The 19,553-nt window shown below is 46.6% G+C and overlaps 1 protein-coding gene across 3 annotated transcripts in view; it reads left to right on the top strand.

The window, feature by feature from the left end:
* Positions 1-19,553, top strand: part of OPA3 (outer mitochondrial membrane lipid metabolism regulator OPA3) — a 71,459-nt gene that overhangs the window by 1,152 nt on the left and 50,754 nt on the right. The window lies entirely within an intron of this gene.

Raw genomic sequence — 19,553 nt, forward strand, 5'->3', positions numbered from 1 at the left:
GAGGAAAATCTCACCAGACCGCAGGGATGATGTCGAGGGGGAGCAGGGAGCCCCAAGGCCAGTTGGTTAAGGGGAGCGTACCTTTATTCCTTGTGAGTGTGGGTTCTCAAAGTTTGCAGAATTTTTGGTCCTTTGGTGTTGTTTTGTGGGGCCTCTGCCAGAGTTGCGGATCTGTGAATGGAGAAAGTTACTAGAGTGCTCTCCAATCAGCTCTCTCCTTTGACCCCCACTTGTTTTTGTCCCCACGTCAGGGAGGAGAAATGACTTCCCCAGTTTATAGCAAACAGGCCTCGAGACCAGAAGTGAATTGCTCAGGTCACACGTGGAGTGCATGCCAGGGTCAGGACTTGAATCCCAGAACGAGTTTCTGTTTCCTGCCACTGGCTTTCCCATAAACCGTGTGATGTGTCTTAGCGCCCCGGTGTAGAAAGTGTCTTCTTGGGTCAGACTGGCATGGGTTCCCATCGGCACAACCCGCACAACCCACACCACCCCCCCGGCCGAGTCACTTACCCCTTCGGAGCTCCGGTTTTCTCCCCTGTACAATGGATATTATATAATAGCAACATTTAATGGGCACTCGGCTTTGTGCCAGACCCTACCTAAGCACTTCACAGGCCTTCCATCCTTAAATCCTCACAAATTACGAGGTAGGCGCTGGTATTTTGTGTATAGGCTCTGTGCATTTATGCTGTAAATAATACTTATGTTGTTATGAGGAGTGAATGGATTTCAAATGTTAAGTCAGTGGGTGGCACCAAGATATGGCTGTTGTTTAGTTGCTGTGGTTACAGAAAAGAAGCAAAGGCAAAAAAATCTTGTCCTTGGGAATTTTACATTCTTGGGGCGGGGATGGGGTGAGGGAGTAGCCAGCCAGTAAACAAAATAAATAGTTAAACTATGAATTATATTAGCTAGCAGTACTTTCTCCAAAACATGAGGGAGGCAAAAAGAGGACTGTCTAGGGGTAGGTTGGAAGTTTCCATGGGGTGTCAGGGAGACCTCAGTGAGAATAGGAGGAGAGGAAGGAACAAGCAGTGCAGGTACCTGAGAAAAAGCATTCTCTCACATGCAAAGGCCCTGAGGTGAGTTTGCCTGGTGAGTTTGATGAATGGCTACGTGGACATTGCTCCTGAGTGGATGGGTCTCACCAGAAGGTATCAGTGGAGGAGGGACAGGGTCTGAGGCATATGTTAATGGGATCCCTTTGGCAATCATAGGGAGAAGTTGGATGCAGGGAGGAGGTGAGCCCGGTCTTCAAGGTGGGAGGTGAGTGGGGAGGAAGGGTCAGTTTCTGGAGACTTTTCTTCTCCCATTCTTTTAAAAATTTCAGACCTTCAGAACAGTTGAAAGAAAAAATGGTATAGGGGCACCTGGCTGGTTCAGTCTGAAGGGCATGCGATGCTTGATCTCAGGATCAGCAGTTCGAGCCCCACCTTGGGAGTAGAGATTACTAAAAAATAAATAAACTTAAAACAATAATTATTTAAAATGAAAGGAAGAATGGGATAGTCATCAGTTACATACCTTTTACTGCCTAGTTCACTAGTTATTAGCTTCCAGCATATTTGCTTTGTCTTCATTCTTGTATATGGATGTGTTTATATATGTATACACTTTTTTTTGGTGAACAATTGGAAAAGAAGTTGTGGATGTAACACTTTACTCCTAAATGTTTTAGCCAGTGTCTCCTAAGAGCGAAGACATTTTTTTTTTTTAAGATTTATTTATTTATTTGACAGAGAGAGATTACAAGTAGGCAGAGAGGCAGGCAGAGAGAGAGAGGGGAGGAAGCAGGCTCCCTGCTGAGCAGAGAGCCCGATGGCGGGATTCGATCCCAGGACCCTGAGATCATGACCTGAGCTGAAGGCAGAGGCTTAACTGACTGAGCCACCCAGGCGCCCCTATTTATTATTCTTTTTAATCTAGGATCTGCTCAGGGATCATGCACTGCCTTTGATTAGCGGCTGTTTTTAGTATATGTGCTGCCAAAGGGAGCACAGCGTGCCTCTTTAATATCCTTTAATCTACAGAGCCCAGCAATCCCGCCCTTAGCCTGTCTTTGTAAATAAAGTTTTATTGGCACACAGCCACACCCATTGGTTTGCATATTGTCAGTGGCTTCAGAGATGGGTTTTATGGCCCACAGATCTAGAATATTGACTCTGTGGCCTTTTACAGAAGAAGTTTACTGATCCTCCTCTCTACTCATGTTCTTGTTTTTTTCTTTTTTTCTTTTCTTTTCTTTTTTTTTTTTAAAGGGCGTTGACATGTAGAAGAATCCAAGCCAGTTGTCCCATAGTGTCTCACAACCTGGAGTTTTCTGACTACTTCCTCTGATTTGATTCACACTGAGCATCTTTGGCAAGAACCCCATACACATGAGGGTGAGGACATCACCTCAGGGGGCTCCTAATGTCTGTTTGTTCCGTCATTTGTGATGGAGACTTGGATCCCTCCGTTAAGGTGGTGACCACTGAAAGAACCTTTCCTTTTCCCCTTGGTAATGAATACCCAGTAGATTTGTTTAGAAGACCATGCTGGCAGGATTTCCCCTGGAGTGGGCGTGACCTGGTTGGACAGAAAGGACCAGGAGCTCCGTTTGGGATAGGTCTAGTTGGCCATGACGTTATTACATATTGGACTGCTCTGATATTGATACATTAAAAATCACGTTGTTACCATCTTCGTGCTGCTGTTTGCCCTTTGCTGTGCGCCCCCCTCCCCTGCCTGTGTGATCGGAATTTTCCAGAGCTGATAGCAGCTGTGTGCTCTGGGTCAGGCCTCCAGTGCTGACCAGCACATCTAGCATCTGTGTCTCTGGCTGAAGTTTTTTTGACTCAGCAGGGTGGGCCGGCTGTCTTCCCCCAGCAGAGGCCAGAGTGGTGGGTGTGAACGGTAAATGCAGGAGCATAGATCATCCGTGATGCACTGTGGTGGGGAGGCAGGGATCCTTCTTTCTTTCTTTCGATAGAAATTTATTGGATACACAGCGAGGGAGCAGTGGGCAGGACAGCAAAGGAGAGACTGTCCGTCTGCCAGGAGGCAGTGGTGGGGGCTACAGTTAAGAGGGGGAGGGAGGGGGCACCTGGGTGGCTCAGTGGGTTAAAGCCTCTGCCTTCAGCTCAGGTCATGATCTCAGGGTTCTGGGATCGAGTCCCATATCAGGCTCTCTGCTCAGCAGGGAGTCTGCTTCCCTCACTCTCTCTCTCTCTCTGCCTGCCTCTCTGCCTACTTGTGATCTCTGTCAAATAAATAAATAAAATCTTTAGGAAAAAAAAAAAAAAAGAGGGGGAGTGAGGAGGTAGGGGAACATGTGGAATTTTCCTTTTTTGGTACCTGTGCCTGGTTATAAGTAACCTGTTGGGCAGCTGGGGCTTATGGATATTTCCAGGTGGGCTGTCTAATGGGCCTATGCATTCAGCCAGAGGGTCACCATGGGCCCTTTGAGCTTACTCAGGTTTCCACTGCTCAAGCCTGTTGCCTAAAAGTGGCCTCTAGACTGCTCCCCCACCTCCAACCCCCAGCCACAGATGGATAACGACAGATCTCTGGCACTGGGGCAGAGTTCTCATCTTCAGTAGCTGCTTCATGGTGGGGGGGTGGGCACTGTCCCTTCCTAGACATGGCGGTCTAGCAGGGGTTCTGTGCAGTGACAGACCAGAGCATGGTGTTAGTTTAACATGCTGATAGATGATTTCGGGGAACTTCCTTGGTGGCCAGAGAGAGCCAGGGGATTTAGGAAAGGGGACCCTGGGATGGTATGGGCTGGAATTCTTGTTGGACCACGACTCACATATGGAATTGGTGGATTCACTCAGACGCTTAGGAATGTGTCTGTAGATCAAGATGGTGGCTGGACCCACGGGAACGAAGGGAAAGGTGGAGAGGAGGAGGAGGAAAGTGGCTGAGAGCCCGCATCAGGGGAGGGTCCCATCTGAGTCCATAGTGTGTTGTCTGAGGGTATGAGGGTCAGGCTGTCGAAGGGCCAAAAAGAGAAAGGAGAGGGAGGGAAGGATCCCTCCAAAGGGTAAGAGGGGATATCCTGCACCCTTTGGGGCAAGGGCTGGCAGGCTGGCTCCCCCTGGGGCTTCGGATCCTCACCGAGGGGAAGTGCCAGGAAATTCCTAGAGAATCAGGGGAGAGTCCTGGGCTGCAGAGGGTCCTCAGGAGGGCCACCAAAGTGAGGCAGCTGCATTGGGTGGGGCCCTGCAGCACGGGCTGGGCAGTGAAAGAATTCATCCGAGGCCCAACAAAGGAGACACAAGTTTATTGAATCTACTGCAAGAAAGCAGTGGGAGAGCAAAGGAGAGCCTGTGTGCCGGCAAGGATCTTTTTAAACATGGCAGATATCTGGGGGAGAAAAAAATAAAAGGTTGGTGATGCTGGGCGGGTTGGGCCCGCTCTTGCTGAGGGCAGTGCTGATGTTTTCCAGAGGGGCCATGGGGTGTGTCTGGGCAGTGGGAAAATTCCAGTTTGTTTCTGCCTATTCCTTTAGAGTATACTGGTCCTTTTTCTAGTGTACTACTCATGGTAGGCAGCAAATTGCCCCCCAGAGATGTCCCCATCTTAATCCTAGGAACCTGCTGAATGTGTCACTTCCACGACAGAGGGGACTTTACCGATGTGATTAAATGGAGGATTTGGGCCTAAGGAGAGTGTCCTGGCTTATCCAGGCGGGCCAATGTAATCATAAGGGTCCTTGTAAGTGAAAGAGGGAGGTGGGAAAGGGACTGATTTGAATATGCTGCTGGGCTGGTCCGCAAGGTGGAGGAGGGGTGGTGGGCCAGGTGTGCAGGCAGCCTCTGGAAGCCAAAACAGGTGAGGAAAAGAATTCTCCCCTGCTCACACCTTGAGTTCAGCCTCCTGAGCTCTGTTCTGATCCACCAAGTACCCCTCCTCTGGAGCTAGGCCGCCTGTGTGTGGATCCCAGTCTCGCCACTTTCCTTGTCATCCTGGCCAGGCCACTGAGCTTCTTTGGGCCTCAGTTTCGCTGTCTGTACCCATATGATTAGGCTGATCCCATGGGTTCCTACCCATGGAGTGTTCAACAGTGCCCCAGCCCACGCATAAACGTTTGTTGAGTGGCTAGAAATGCTAGGCATTGTGGCCCTTGCTTCTGTCTTCATCCTCTTTGTCCTCTTAATGCAAAACCTTCCACTGAGATCCTTCTCGTGAACTCCTGGCCTGCAGTCAATACTTCCTGCCTGCCCGTGGTATGGGTCCCTCTTCCCTCAGTCAGTGCTCGCAGGCTGACCACAGGTGGAAGGCTCTGGGCTTTCCCGTGAATGCTTCTCACTAGCGGGGGCAGTGACCCTGTGTGTCTGATTAGGAGCTGGGGTTGGAGTTCTCTCTCTGAGTCAAGCAGAGAGAGGGCAGTGTGGTGGAGTAGAGGGCCTCCCACTACCTTATGCTTCACAGAATACTTAAAGCATCCTTTGAAAGGAATGGTGTACCTGCAGAGAAGGAAACTGACTCCTCCCAGAGCATGGAGAAAGCAGGAGCAGGGAGCCAAGGAGGGGAGTTAAGTACTGAAGGTTCCTTATATACTCCTGGGGATATGGGCAGATGCACATGGTCTTGGGGACAGGGGCTATCCTGTGGGAACACTGGGCCGGGGACCATCTTTTGTAAAACCAGATCCCAGGAAAAGTACCCTTTGGGGACAGGGTGAACTAGGAAAAAACCCACCATGCAAAGGCACAACCTTAGGGGTGGATGGAGATGGAAAATGTCTCCTCTGAGAACACTGCCTACTGCCTGTCCCTCCTGTGGGCCTAGGGGACTGAATTATACTCTCTGAAAGACCAGAAGCTGCAAGCTGAGAGTGAATCCAGGTCTGTGTGCATCTGACAAGGACAAGCCCTCTCTGGAGGAGTGCTCCCTCTGACTGAGCCTTGGAGAATTCCTTCAGGTGGAGTTGGGGCCTATCTCGTGATACAGAATTACACACTGTACAAAAAAGGAGGCACCATGAGTGAGAGTCAGCCAACACAAAACGTGGGAGGTCAAGACCTCCACTGTGGCTATCAGAATGAACAGATGTGGGTATAAAATATGTTCATATGGGAAAAGGATAAAATAGGACTATGGAAACATGAGTGCAATCAGAAATTACCAGGAAGTTGGAACAGGAACCAACTAGAACTTTGAGAAATGACACAGTTGACGTTCAGAGCTCAGTACAAGGACTAAATAAATACCAGATGAAACGTAGCTGCCAAGAGGATTGGTGTGCTGACAGACATCTGAAGAGGGGAAGAAAAGTTTTGTGGGGTGCTCCCCCTTCCTACCCAGTAGGGCCACCTGTGGGTCCTGATTGGGTCCAACTGGGGAAGGAAGGGCTGGACGTTTTTATTTTTAACATTGTCTGGAGGATCGTATGAACGTTTGAAAAATCACTTCCCTGGAGTCTATTTATAATCTCGAGAGCACCACGGGAGTTCTGTTGCCTGATAGCCAGGCTGCTGCTGGTGACCTCCAAACGCTGCTTTTATTATGGTCTCTTGGTAAGGAAACATGTTGCGCATTCTCCGTGTGTGTGTGTGTGTGTGTGTGTGGTCAGCACTATAATACAGTGAATATGTTGTATGCATTTTAAAACGTTAAAAAACTAGAAAGTGTGGCAGAGATGCCTGGGTGGCTCAGCCTGTTAAGCATCTGCCTTCAGCTTAGGTCATGATCCCAGGGTCCTGGATCAAGTCCAGCATCAGGCTCCTTGCTCAGCAGGGAGCCTGCTTCTCCCTCTGCCTCTGCTACTCCCCCTGCTTGTGCTCATTCTCTCTCTCTGACAAATAAATAAAATCTCTTTTAAAAATTGGGAGGTGTGGAATTATAAATAAATGATTTTTTTTAAGATTTTATTTATTTATCAGAGAGAGAGAGGGAGAAAGCGAGCACAGGCAGACAGAATGGCAGGCAGAGGGAGAAGCAGGCTCCCTGCCGAGCAAGGAGCCCGATGTGGGACTCGATCCCAGGACACTGGGATCATGACCTGAGCCGAAAGTAGCTGCCCAACCAACTGAGCCACCCAGGCGTCCCGAGGTGTGGAATTAATATACACATTTTAAAGATTTTATTTGTCAGAGAGGGAGAGAGGGCACAAGCAGGGGGAGCAGCAGGCAGAGGGAGAAGCTGGCTCCCCGCTGAGCAAGGAGCCTGAGGCTGGGCTTGATCCAGGATCCTGGGATCATGACCCGAGCCCAAGGCAGACGCTTAACCCACTAAGCCACCCAGGCATCCCTGGAATTAATATTTTAAAAATATTTTAGTTTATGTATTTATGGCCGCCCAAATATTTTTGCTCTAGTTAAAAATATTTTCTTATGCAGACATTGTTAAATACATTTGGAAACTCTTGGTGTAGCCTTTCGTAAGAGTCTAGTTTTGACATTCTTTGTGTTCAGCTGTCAGAGCTGGCAAAGACCTAAGGGAGGTACAGAGAGCCAAATGAGAGAAGCATGCCCTTGGCTCCATTTAATCCTGCTGCTCCTTTTTCAGGCCCACCCTTCATATGCAGAGGCGCTTGTTGGAATTTGCCAGAGCTCACATTGTTAAATCTTCAGCCCATGGTTTCCGAGCAGGAGTCTTTTTTAGGAAGTCCTTTTGTGGGGCTGGTTTGAATCAGTCTGGGAATATCCCCGAGGAGTCCATACGCCTGGGCTGCATTACGCAGAGTGGCCAGGAGAGGGCGCTGACACCTGTCTGCTGAGAGGCACTAGAAAAGCTCGATTTCTTCTCTTCCTCCCTGCATTCCCTTATCTTGTTACTCTTCCCTTTTCCTTCTTCTTCCTTCCCTCTTCCTCCTTCAAGACATAAGCATAACCAGAAGTTCTGACATTTTCTTCCTGTGCCCCAGAGAAATACCTTGTCTACTCCTCTGTGCTCATCCCTCCTTGAGATTCTAGTTATTTCCTGAGAGACCTTCCCTGAAGGCTCGGCCTCCCCAGGATGTGCCTCTGTCCCTCCCTGGAGTCCTACCCGCCTTCCAGCTTCTTGGCTCCTCCTCTTTTCCTGCTCTCCAGCTCCAGTCAGCCCTAGCTCATACCCCCACAGACCTGGTGATGGCCTCAGGAGCTCCCTCAGTCCCCCTGTGTACTAAGCTGTCCCTTTGCTGTCAAACCCACCCAGGCCCTGCCTTCGATGAGCGTAAAGCTACAGCAGCTACCCTCTGCTGAGGGCCTAGTGTGTAGCCATTATTATCCCTCTCTTTAAATTGGATCAAAGTTTGTTATTTCAGGGTTTTAGGGTTTTCTTCTCTGTTGAGGTTTTCTTTTTTTAAATATTTTATTTATTTATATATTTATTTATTTGTCAGAGAGAGAGAGAGAGAGAGCACGCACACAGGGGGAGAAGCAGGCTCCTTGCTGAGCAGGGAGCCCAATGCAGGGCTTGATCCCAGGACCCTGAGATAATGACCTGAGTTGGAGGCAGACACTTAACCAGCTGAGCCACCCAGGTGCCCCTCCTTTGAAGTTTTCTGTAGCAACTTGTTAAATTTACAAAAGTCATATGTGCTTATTGTGAAAGAAAGAGCAAGATACGAATCAGTTGGTGCTCCTCTGTGCTTAATTGAAAACCCAGCCAGGAAATTTAATTAAACCTAAATCAAAAGGATATTTATTGTTCGTGGAGGAAGGTGACTCTGTGGTTGGTTTGGTGGCTTGGTGGTGTCCTTAGGGACCCGGGACTCTTTCTGTCTCTACCATCTTTGTGTTCAGGCAGTACCTCTCGTCAAGGCTTCAGAGGGCTGCTGGAGATTCAGACATTATGCCTTTATACAGCAGTGTCCAAGGGAGGGAGTGTATGTGTATGTGAGTGTGTGTGTGTGTGTGTTGAGGGTTGGGGTGGGACTGGGAAATGTGAGTGTGCTCTTCAGATAGAAGAGTCTTTTCCCGGAAGACCCCAAGAGACTTCCTTCACTGTTTATTGGCCAGAATTGAGTCTCATACCACCACTTGCTATCTGGGAGGTCAGGGGGCTGAATGGTGCTTCTAGACTCTAACAGCAGGGAAGGATATTATTAATAAGACAGTAGAGAATTGTATACAGCAGGGTCACCTGGCTGGCTCAATCAGTAGAGCACACAACTCTTGATTTCAGGGCTATACGTTCAAGCCCCACATGGGGTGTAGAGATTACTTAAAAAATAAGTCTTTTTTATTTTTAAGATTTTATTTATTTATTTGACAGATGGAGATCACAAGTAGGCAGAGAGGCAGGCAGAGAGAGAGGAGGAAGCAGGCTCCCTGCTGAGCAGAGAGCCCGATGCGGGGCTCGATCGCAGGACCCTGAGATCATGACCTGAGCCGAAGGCAGAGGCTTTAACCCACTGAGCCACCCAGGCTCCCCAAACAAAAAAGAAATCTTTTTTTTTTTTTTTAAAGATTTTATTTATTTATTTGACAGAGATCACAAGTAGGCAGAGTCAGGCAGAGAGAGAGGAGGAAGCAGGCTCCCTGCTGAGCTGAGAGCCTGATATGGGACTCGATCCAAGGATCCTGGGATCATGACCTGAGCCGAAGGCAGAGGCTTTAACCCACTGAGCCACCCAGGCGCCCCCAAAAAATAAATCTTAAAAAAAAAAAGAAGACTATAAAGTTGCCTTACTGGTCATGAACACTAAGGCGTAAGCATGAACACTACCTTAATGGCTGAAGAAACTGAGCAGAGCTATTCAGTGACCTGATGTAAATTCATGCAAAGCCCTGAATGTGCCAGCTTCCCCACAAACCAGGAAGAACGATCTCCATTTTGAGAAGGAGGAACTGGAGATGCCAAGAGGTGGAGAAATTCGCCCAAGGTCACAGCAAGTAAGTAGCAGAGGCAGGACTTGAATCCAGGACGACCCGACTCTGAGCACCCTTAGCCTTGAGCTGCCTCCCTTGTACCTCCGAAACTCCCCGATGCCACGTGTACTGAGTCGAGGTGGTCTCTCCGTGTATTGGTGGGGGCCAACGGTGGGGTTATTCTCTGGGACAAGGACATGCTTGTATAATCCATTCACTCCATGGAGCCTCGCTTAGTGGCTGCTGGATGCCAGGAACTATTCTAGGAGGTTTGACTAACTCTGCAGTCACCAAAACAGACAAAAATCCTCTGCTTTTGCGGAGCTCACATTTGAGGATATTAATTACCTGCCTGGTGACTCTGGGGCCCAGAGAGGTCCTTCTTCCCAGCAGTCCCACCCAGATTCCCAGGCTGAATCTCGGTGGTCCAGATGGCTCGTGCCCATCTTGAGCCAGTCGTCAAGCCCAAGGAAGGCAGCCTGATGGGCCTGTCTGAAGGGCAGGGCTCGTCACTGCTGAATCCTTCAGACCCAGTGTGGGGGACGTGGGATTCCCCTAGATGCTGGGTACATAGAGCCAGTCGTGTCCCCTCTGCTGACTGGTGGCAGCGTGTGTCCCTGCTGTCTCCAGAGGCAGTGATGGAGGAGGGGACCACGTCCCTCTGTCCGGGGGTGGAATCTTGAGTCTCGAAACGCCTGGGGCAGTGTTGGGGTGGGCGTGCAGTGGACTGGAACACAGCCAGGAAGGGCCTTCCTGGACAGGGCCTGGCTTGAAGCTATTTACTCTTGATCATAATTTCTTAACTGTTGATTTCTTTTTCTTTTCTTTTTTTTTTTTTTTTTAAGATTTTATTTATTTATTTGACAGAGAGAGATCACAAGTAGGCAGAGAGGCAAGCAGAGAGAGAGGAGGAAGCAGGCTCCCCGCTGAGCAGAGCCCGATGCGGGACTCGATCCCAGGACCCTGAGATCATGACCTGAGCCGAAGGCAGCAGCTTAACCCACTGAACCACCCAGACGCCCTTAACTGATGATTTCTTAACTGATGATAACAGTTTCATTCATTATGGTTCCTATGATCTCAGCAAATATTAATCACTTTATTAGGGAATTTATGTGATTGTCCTGATTTTTTTGAGTGGGGACATGTCTCAGAGCGAGGAGCAAGTTCCCTGAGGAACAAAGAATAAGAAATCAACCCCTTGGCTCCCACATTCCTCTTGTGTTTAATTTTTATTTTATTTTTTGCATGTCATTTATTGTACAATATCTATACAACACAATGTACAGATCTAAAAGGTATAGTTTAGGGACGCCTGGGTGGCTCAGTGGGTTAAGCCTCTGCCTTCAGCTCAGGTCATGATCTCAGGGTCCTGGGATCGAGTCCCGCATCGGGCTCTCTGCTCAGCAGGGAGCCTGCTTCCCTCTCTCTCTCTGCCTGCCTCTCCATCTACTTGTGATTTCTCTCTGTCAAATAAATAAATAAAATCTTTAAAAAAAAAATAAAATAAAATAAAATAAAAGGTATAGTTTAGGGGCGCCTGGGTAGCTCAGTGGGTTAAAACCTCTGCCTTCGGCTCAGGTCATGATCTCAGGGTCCTGGGATCGAGCCCCATGTGGGGCTCTGTGCTCAGTGTGGCGTCTGCCTCGGGTTCTCTCCCTCTCCCCCCACCCCTCCCTGCCACTTGTGCACGTACTCTCCCTCTCTCCAAGAAAAATAAAATAAAATGTCTCATTCAGTGAGTATTGATAAATGCATATGCCCACGTAACCAACATCCAAGTTCTAAAATATCTCCATCACCCCTGGGGTTTCCTCCCTTTCCTGTTCTGTCACCTGTGGGACCGCCCTCACTATACATCAGTTTTACCTGTTGTTAAGCTTCGCCTTTGATCACAGGCTGCTTTAGAGCTATTTCTCCTGCAGGTATGATAGTTTGTTTCTTCTGCTGCTCTTCCTATGTATCTTTTATTCCAACATGTGAGCCTGCTTTACTTGGTTTATCTAGTCTCTTAATGATGGACATTTGGACCCTTGGGTGTCCTTTTTCTTTTTTTTTTGTTATTACCAGTAAGGCTACCGTGAACATTCTTGTACAAGAATGTTGTACAAGAATGTCTTGTGTGTTTTCATTTATTTTGGGTGAATGCCTAGAAGTGAGATGTCTGAGTTATATGATAAAGATAAAGTTAATTATTTTTTTTTAATTTTAAGATATTTATTTATTTATTTGAGAGAGAGAGGGAGAGAGCAAGGGGAGGAGGAGAGAGAGGGGGACAAACAGATTCAATGCTGAGCACTGAGCCAGATGCGGGGCTCAATCCCATGACTCACATCATGTTGGAACCCAAGAATCAGACGCTCAACTGACTGAGCCCCCCAAGCGCCCCCAAAGATAAAGGCAGTCTTCATTTTATAAGAAACCACCAAAGAGTTTTCCCATGGGTCTGGTTGTTCTATGTCCTTGCCAATAATCCTTGTTTTCATAGGTTAATTTTAGCCATTCCGGTTGGTGTAAAATGGCAACTCACTTGCTTTTCTCTGATGAATTGTGATGTTGAGTACTTTTTCGTAGGATAATAAACATTTATTATCTCACACAGTTCCTAAGAATTCAGGAGTGGCCTTGCTGAGTGGTTCTGGCGCAGTGTCTCAAACAGAAAGCTCGCCAGGCGCTGGGAGGTCTGCTTCCTGGCTGACTCATTGGCCTGGTCGATGGTGGGGCTCAGTTCTTCATTGGCTCTCAGGCCAAGGGCTCAGTTGCTCTGCCCATGGACGTCTCCTTAGGGCTACTCATGGCCTGGCTGCTGGCTTCCCCCAAAGAGAATGATCCGAGACTGAAAATGACGAAGACTGAAGAGTCAGCGTCTTTATAACATAACTGTGGATGTGACATACGCCACTGGGCCATATGCTGTTGGTCACACGGACCAACTCTAGCATAAGCATAATGTGGGAAAGGACTATAAGGCTGTAAATGCCGGGAGATGGGGATTATCGGGGGCTCTCTTGGAGGCTGGCAACCACAGTTCTATTGCTACCACGAATGCAAGCTATCTTTTTTTTTTTTTTTTTTTTTTTTTAAAGAATATTAAATCAGTCTTGTATTCCTGGATAAATGCTGCTAGGTCATGGTATGTGATCCTTTTTATATATTGGTGGCTTTGATTTGCCAATATTTTCCTAAAGATTTTTTTTTAATACCTGTGATCATGAGTGATATATTACAGAATTTTATTTTCTTGTAATGTCTTTATCAGGCCTTAATATCATGGTTTTGCTGACCCTGTTAAAAAATTGGGAAAGTGTTCCCTCATTCTCTGTTCTCTGCAAGATTTTGTATAAAATTGGAATGATTTCCTCCCTAAATATTTGATATAAGTGTCCATCAGGGCTTTCATTTTTCTTTAAGGGAAGGTTTTTATTTATTATTTATTATTTATTATTTATTTATTTATTTGACAGACAAAGATAGATCACAAGTAGGCAGAGGCAGGCAGAGAGAGAGAGGGAAGCAGGCTCCCTCCTGAGCAGAGAGCCCCATGTGGGGCTTGATCCCAGGACCCCGGGATCATGACCTGAGACGAAGGCAGAGGCTTTAACCCACTGAGCCACCCAGGTGCCCCAATGGAAGGTTTTTAATAACATTCAATTTCCTATCTTTGGAAAGGAATTTTATATGTGGTCAGGATGGACTAAGATAGAAATAAATCAATTTTTAAGTATACTGGTATAGGATTGAAATTCTGCTTTTTTCTCTTAAAAAAAAAAAAGGACAAAGTTTTCTCAGATAAGAAAATGTAAACGGGGCACTGGGTGGCTCAGTGGGTTAAGCCTCTGCCTTTGGCTCAGGTCATGATCTCAGGGTCCTGCGATTGAGCCCTGCATTGGGCTCTCTGCTCAGCAGGGAACCTGCTTCCCTCTCTCTCTCTGCCTATTTGTGCTCTCTCTCTGTCAAATAAATAAATAAAATCTTAAAAAATGTAAACAAAGTTTTTTTTTCCCTCTTTTGACTGCCCAGAAAACCAAAACTTAGGTTTTGTCTTTATCAGGTCTTTGACTACTTAAAGTTAAAACTTCTCAGTATTACAAGTTTTGCTAACAACTATATAACCCTACATATTTGCCTTTAGAATCTCTTACTGTCACCTTGATTAAATAATTTTTAAGTTTTATCATGATCTATAATGTTATTTAAGCATGTGCTTTATAACTTTAGGAGGTTTTTTAGCAAACTGCCCCAAGATTTAAATTGTAAATGAAATCTTTTTGATTAGGCCTGTTTATTTGGTATATTATGTTCTGGTATAAGGCCCTCACTTAATACTATGATTATTGAAGTGTTAGGTGTCACAGAAATAACTGGGTATTCTCGTCAACTATATTGTAATAAATTCCAATCAGATCTTTAAGAACAACAAAACAAAATTCAATTTTCTTAGTATTTATAGGACAGTTCAGATTTTCTACTTCTTTGTATCACTTTTCATAAATTATGTTTTTTTAACATATATAGCATTCATATAAGTTGTTGAATTTGTTGGCATAAATCATTTCATATTCTTTTAGTACTCATTTATAGATTTTTTTTTTTAAGTAATCACTACACCCAACGTGGGGATCCAACTCATGATCCCAATAACATTCAGTTCTGTGTATTTTCTAGTTTCTCTTGTGATGTCTTCTTTGATCCATGGGTTATTCAGACGTATATTGTCTAATTTCCAAATATAGGGGCCTTTTTAGATTTCTTATTGTTACTGATTTCTAATTTAATTCCATTATGAACAGCAGTAATGTACATGGTAGAAAAATTTAGGTGGTAAAAAAGGATTGAATGTGGTAGAAAGTACATATGTTTCCCATCCCCGCCTGCCTTCCACCTACCTGTCTTCCTTCTTTTCTTTTTTCATTAAGAAATATTTGCTGAACGCCTACCTGCCAGGCACTGGGGCTGTATCCATTTAATAAGAGACCCGAGTCTCTGATGTCCGTATAGTATTGAGCTTCTCCTGATAGGAGACAGATAATAAACAAGTTAAGGAAGTAAAATATATTCTGTATCTGGTGGCAATGAGTAGGAAAGAATGAAGCAAAGAAGGATTAGGTGTGATGGGAGAAGGTAAATGCTCTGTGAGGTTGGGTTTAGGAAGGCCTCTCTGATGAGGTGAGTGACTGATTAGAGACTGTAGTAAAGTGAGGAAGTGTGGCTATTTGGAGAAGTGTGTTTCAGGCATAAGCCATAGTAAGTGCAAAGGCCCTGAGGGCAGAGCATGCCTAAGGCCAGAAGGTGAATGGAAGAGTAGGAGGCCAGAGGTCAAAGGGGGAGCCACCAGAGGTCACCCCGAGCCACCTTCCAGAAGTATTCTGTGCATGACCAAGCATAGTCTAAGTATGTAGTGTTTAATTCACATAAATGGCAGTATATTTATTCACTCTCTTTTGTGTCCAGTTTTTTTCTTCTTCACAGCATACCTTGAAAATCCATCCCACGTTCTTTTTCATAGCAGTTAGTACAGAGTGTGAATGTACCAGGGCCCTGTTGGTGGACATGGAGGTTATTTCTGGGTTGTGCTTATCCAAAGGATGCCGGCAGCAGTGCTCCAGCTTATGTGGCACTTGGCAGGCAGCCTTTGGACTGAGGTACACGTGCCCCACATCCACCCCATCCCCGCACTCCTGCTTGGAAGGTTTTAAGGGAATCCTTTCCAGATCTCCAACTTCACCTGACTTGCCTGAGGAATCTGCTGGGTTTTCCTTCCTTTCTTCCCTTTCCGATGGCCCAGCTCTCCAGAAAAGATAGGGGGGATGTAAAGTATGGAAAGAAATCTCTTCCTCCTTTCTAGTCATACAATGATGCCTTGCTCCACGTGTGAAAACCTCAAGAATCAGAAAAGAACAATTTGAGATGTCTATGACAAACACATTTTCCAGCCCACCTTATGAAGGCATGTGACTCTGGTCAAAAAAACTGGGGGTGGTGCGGTGAGGGCACCCAGCTGGCTCAGTCGGTAGCCATGCGACTCAATCTCAGGGGTGTGAGGTCAAGCCCCATGTTGGGCATGGAAAATTTTGGGGTGCCTGGGTGGCTCAGTGGGTTAAAGCCTCTGCCTTTGGCTCAGGTCATGATCTCAGGGTCCTGGGATCAAGCCCCGCATGGGGCTACCTGCTCAGCATGGGGGAGTGCCTGCTTCCCCTCCTCTCTGTCTGCCTGTCTCTGTCTACTTGTGGTCTCTGTCAAATAAACAAGATCTTAAAAAAAATAAAAAATAAAAAATAATTTTAAAAAAAGTCCGTATCTCTCAAATGCCAGAAGTTCATGCTCTTTGCAGTTATTTTGACTTATGATGGAAAAGTGGATAGGACAGTCTCAAAGTTTATAAAGACTGTGCTAAGTTTTTTTAAGATTTGGTAAGAGTGTATAGGAGCAGCAGGTTGTGCGGACGCTGATTTAGCTACCACGCAGGTGTGTCTCCCTGTAATTATTCCCTGGGTGTGTGTTCTGGGGATGTGAGCAGTATTATCGTTGCTTGCCACCCAGAGTCCCCTCCCCACTGAGCAGCATGGTCCCCTTCCTTTGCCCACACACAAGGCCAGGCCACTTGATCTCTTCCAGTTCAAGAGGTAGAAATCAATTTCTCGTTTGCAGTTTCCATTAGTACTTCCCTGCAGACAGAGGTGTATGTCTTCTCATCTGTCTAAGAGCCATTTGAATTTTTCAGTAATCACTCTGAAGTCTCAGCCCGTTTTTCTAGCAAGTCATTGGGGGGTGGGGATGTTCGTCTAATTAATTTACAGGAGCTCTTTCTGTGAGAAATAAATCTTTTTTTCCAACATTGTCATTTGACTTTGTTTATTGTGTTTTGTTGTTTAGCATGTAAAACCTTTTTTTTTTTTAACCTTAGTCAAATCTCTTCATTTTTTTCTCTTATTACTCTTAGGTTTTGTGGTGTATTTAGAAAGATTATTTCTAGATAATAAATGGTTTCTCTTCTGTTTTCTTCTAGTAGTTTTTTTTAAGACTTTTAAAATATATATATATATATAGAGAGAGAGAGAGAGAGAGACAGCATAAGTGGGAGGAGCAGAGGGAGAGGGAGAGAGAGAATCTCAAGCAGACTCCACACTGAGTGCAGAACCTGTTGCTGGGCTCAATCCCAAGACCCTGAGATCATGACTTGAGCTGAAATCAAGAGCTGGATGCTCAACCGACTGTGCCACTCAGGCGCTCCTCTTCTAGTAATTTTATAGTTCTGTTTGTGTACATGTTTAAGTCTTTGATGCATCTGCATTTTGGGGTATTAGGTGTGAGGTAGGGATCCTTATTTTATTTTCTCTTGCAGTTGGCTGTCCGCTTGTCCCAACGGCATTGATTGAATAATGTGTCCTTTCTTCACCAAGCTGATATGTTTTTATCTCACTTTCACTTTTGTTCTCATTCTTTGAACACACCTCCCATGAACTTCTTTTTATTCCATGCTCTGTGCTAGGTGACTGGGACACAGGAGTGAAACAAACCTTGTCCTGGCCTTGTTTGTTCATCTTTATCTCATTCATCCACCCAGTGCTTTCTGGAGTCTTTTCCCTGTTGGGTCCTGTGCTAGGTAGTGGTCACTAGACAAGTGGTCAATGCTAGGCTGGGGGAGTCTTGGGGGGAGGGTCCTTAGTGAGTATGGAGCTTGGGGAGGGCCCCCAGGAAAAGTAGATGGCAGAGTCAAGGAAGAGTGAGCTAGACAAAGTGGAAAGATGGAGGCATGGGTAACCACATGTGCCAGAGTAAAATTGTAATGGGGAATTTATGGGAGGCTGGCTTGGCTGAAAAGTAGCCGGTGGGACCGGAAGTGGTAAGAGAAGAGCCATTCAGGCTCTTCAGGGACAGATCATGTTAACACATTTAGACTTGATCTTGAGGGCAGCAAGGACCCTGTGTCATGGTCACAAAAGAAACCGAGGACAAAAAAGGAATGAAAGAGAATTTGCTTTACTGTTTTTCAAAGACAGTTGCCCTTACTCTGTGCAGAAGACCTACCCATGTTTATCCTTCTGGCCTTTTTGCTATGATGTTGGTGCCTACTTGTGATCTCTGATGTCAAATAAATAAAATCTTTAAAAAAAACAAAACTTAAAGGGTCAAGGTCACAAAATACTGTTTCTCTGTGCTATCTTCTTTCTCAGGCAAGCTCTCTCTTTTAGGGAGACAAGATGGCCTCAGTGGCTCCAGGTTCATATCGTGTTCACGAAGCAAACCCAAGGGAAGGAGAGGATGACTCTTCTGACATTCCAGGAAAAATCCCAGGGCTGAATGTCAGCACCTAAAGCTGGGGGCTGGGGTTGGCCTTCCCTGAACAATGTGGAGGAAGAGTGAGGGATGGACTTCCCCCAAAGAGAGTTACGGGCAGTTTCCAGAGAAAGGGGAGTGGATGGTGGGCCAGCAAAACCAGCTAATACCCATTTCACTGTGGCTTTGGAGGGTGAGAAGGGAAGGATCCCTGTGTTCCTGGAGAGGGGAGCAGGATCTGGAAGTTACTGAGATGTCCTTGGCCCAGTCTTTCCGAGCTCCTGGGATGACCAAGGCTTGTGGTTGAGGAGAGCCCCTTTCTGCATCTCGTGGGAAGGTGTGGTTTCGCCACCAGCAAATCCATGCAAGGTCACTGAGGTTCAAGTCCAAGGGCTAGCAGATGCCTGACCTCTGTGCATTGACCACCAACCTCATGCCAGAGGGGCAGGCCTGTGTTCACCATGGTCCCCCGCCCTCTGCTGTTCCTGGAGTCCCCCTGTTTCACCCTCTGAAGTCTCCTATGTCAGGCTTGGGGAAGTCCTGGGGGTCCTCAGCTTATCTCCACTCTCAGAGTGACCTGGTGCCTGCTGTTCTAGTCTCGGCTCAGCTGCCTCTTGTTGCCCCCCACACCCCTCCATGGGTACCCAGAGCCTCCCTTCTGGCTCAGTCACCTTGCCGCTGTCTGCATCCCCTACGGAGGCCTGTGTGGATTTCCTTCCCTTTCCCCAGGGTTCATGTGGCTTCTAGCTTCTTTTTATCCAACTGCTGTCTTTGTGGGCTTAAGGAGAAAGCAGAGTGTTCAATCTAATAGGCTTGACCAGGAATCCTGGGCTTGGGGTGGTTTGCTTGTTGATTGATTGATTGATTGATTTTTTTTTTTTTTTAACCACAACCTATTTAAAAGATAGTCAGTTCACATGCCTTAAGGTTCAAAAGAGGATGTGATTGTGTAAAGGCTCCCTCCATTTCTGTGCCCCGGGCTCCCTGTTCCCCTCCAGGGAGGCAAACCACTCTTCCCTTGTGTGTGTTCTGGAGAAAACAAAAACAAAAACTGCCTTTCCAAGCAAATGCTGATACGCACACCACTCTACCTCACCTTTTTTCCCCAAGCGTAGCGAACTGAATGCCCGGTGCTGGACCTCACTGCTTCTCACCGACCTCTTTACCCGGGAGAGAGCACTGATAGCACGTCAACACCCTCCTTACTCTTCCATTCAGCTGTAATTCAGGAGTCCGGAGGTAGTCTTGTAGGGTCTCTACTGGCTTTCCTTCATTGCTTCTGTAAACAGTGCTGCAGGACTAACGTGCCGGGCCCGGGTTCCCCACCTGCGTGGGTAAAGCTGGCATCCGTCCCCAGAAGGAGAGTTACTGACTCCAGAGTGCATAGCAAGTAGAGAGGCTCCCTGTAAACATGGAACCACGAGCAAACCCAGGAATGAATGAGTCTCAGCATGGTCACCGCCACGACGGACCTCATTCATGGTTTAC

The sequence above is a fragment of the Mustela lutreola genome, chromosome 16, assembly GCF_030435805.1.
Source record: "Mustela lutreola isolate mMusLut2 chromosome 16, mMusLut2.pri, whole genome shotgun sequence".
Taxonomy (NCBI): Eukaryota; Metazoa; Chordata; class Mammalia; order Carnivora; family Mustelidae; genus Mustela; species Mustela lutreola.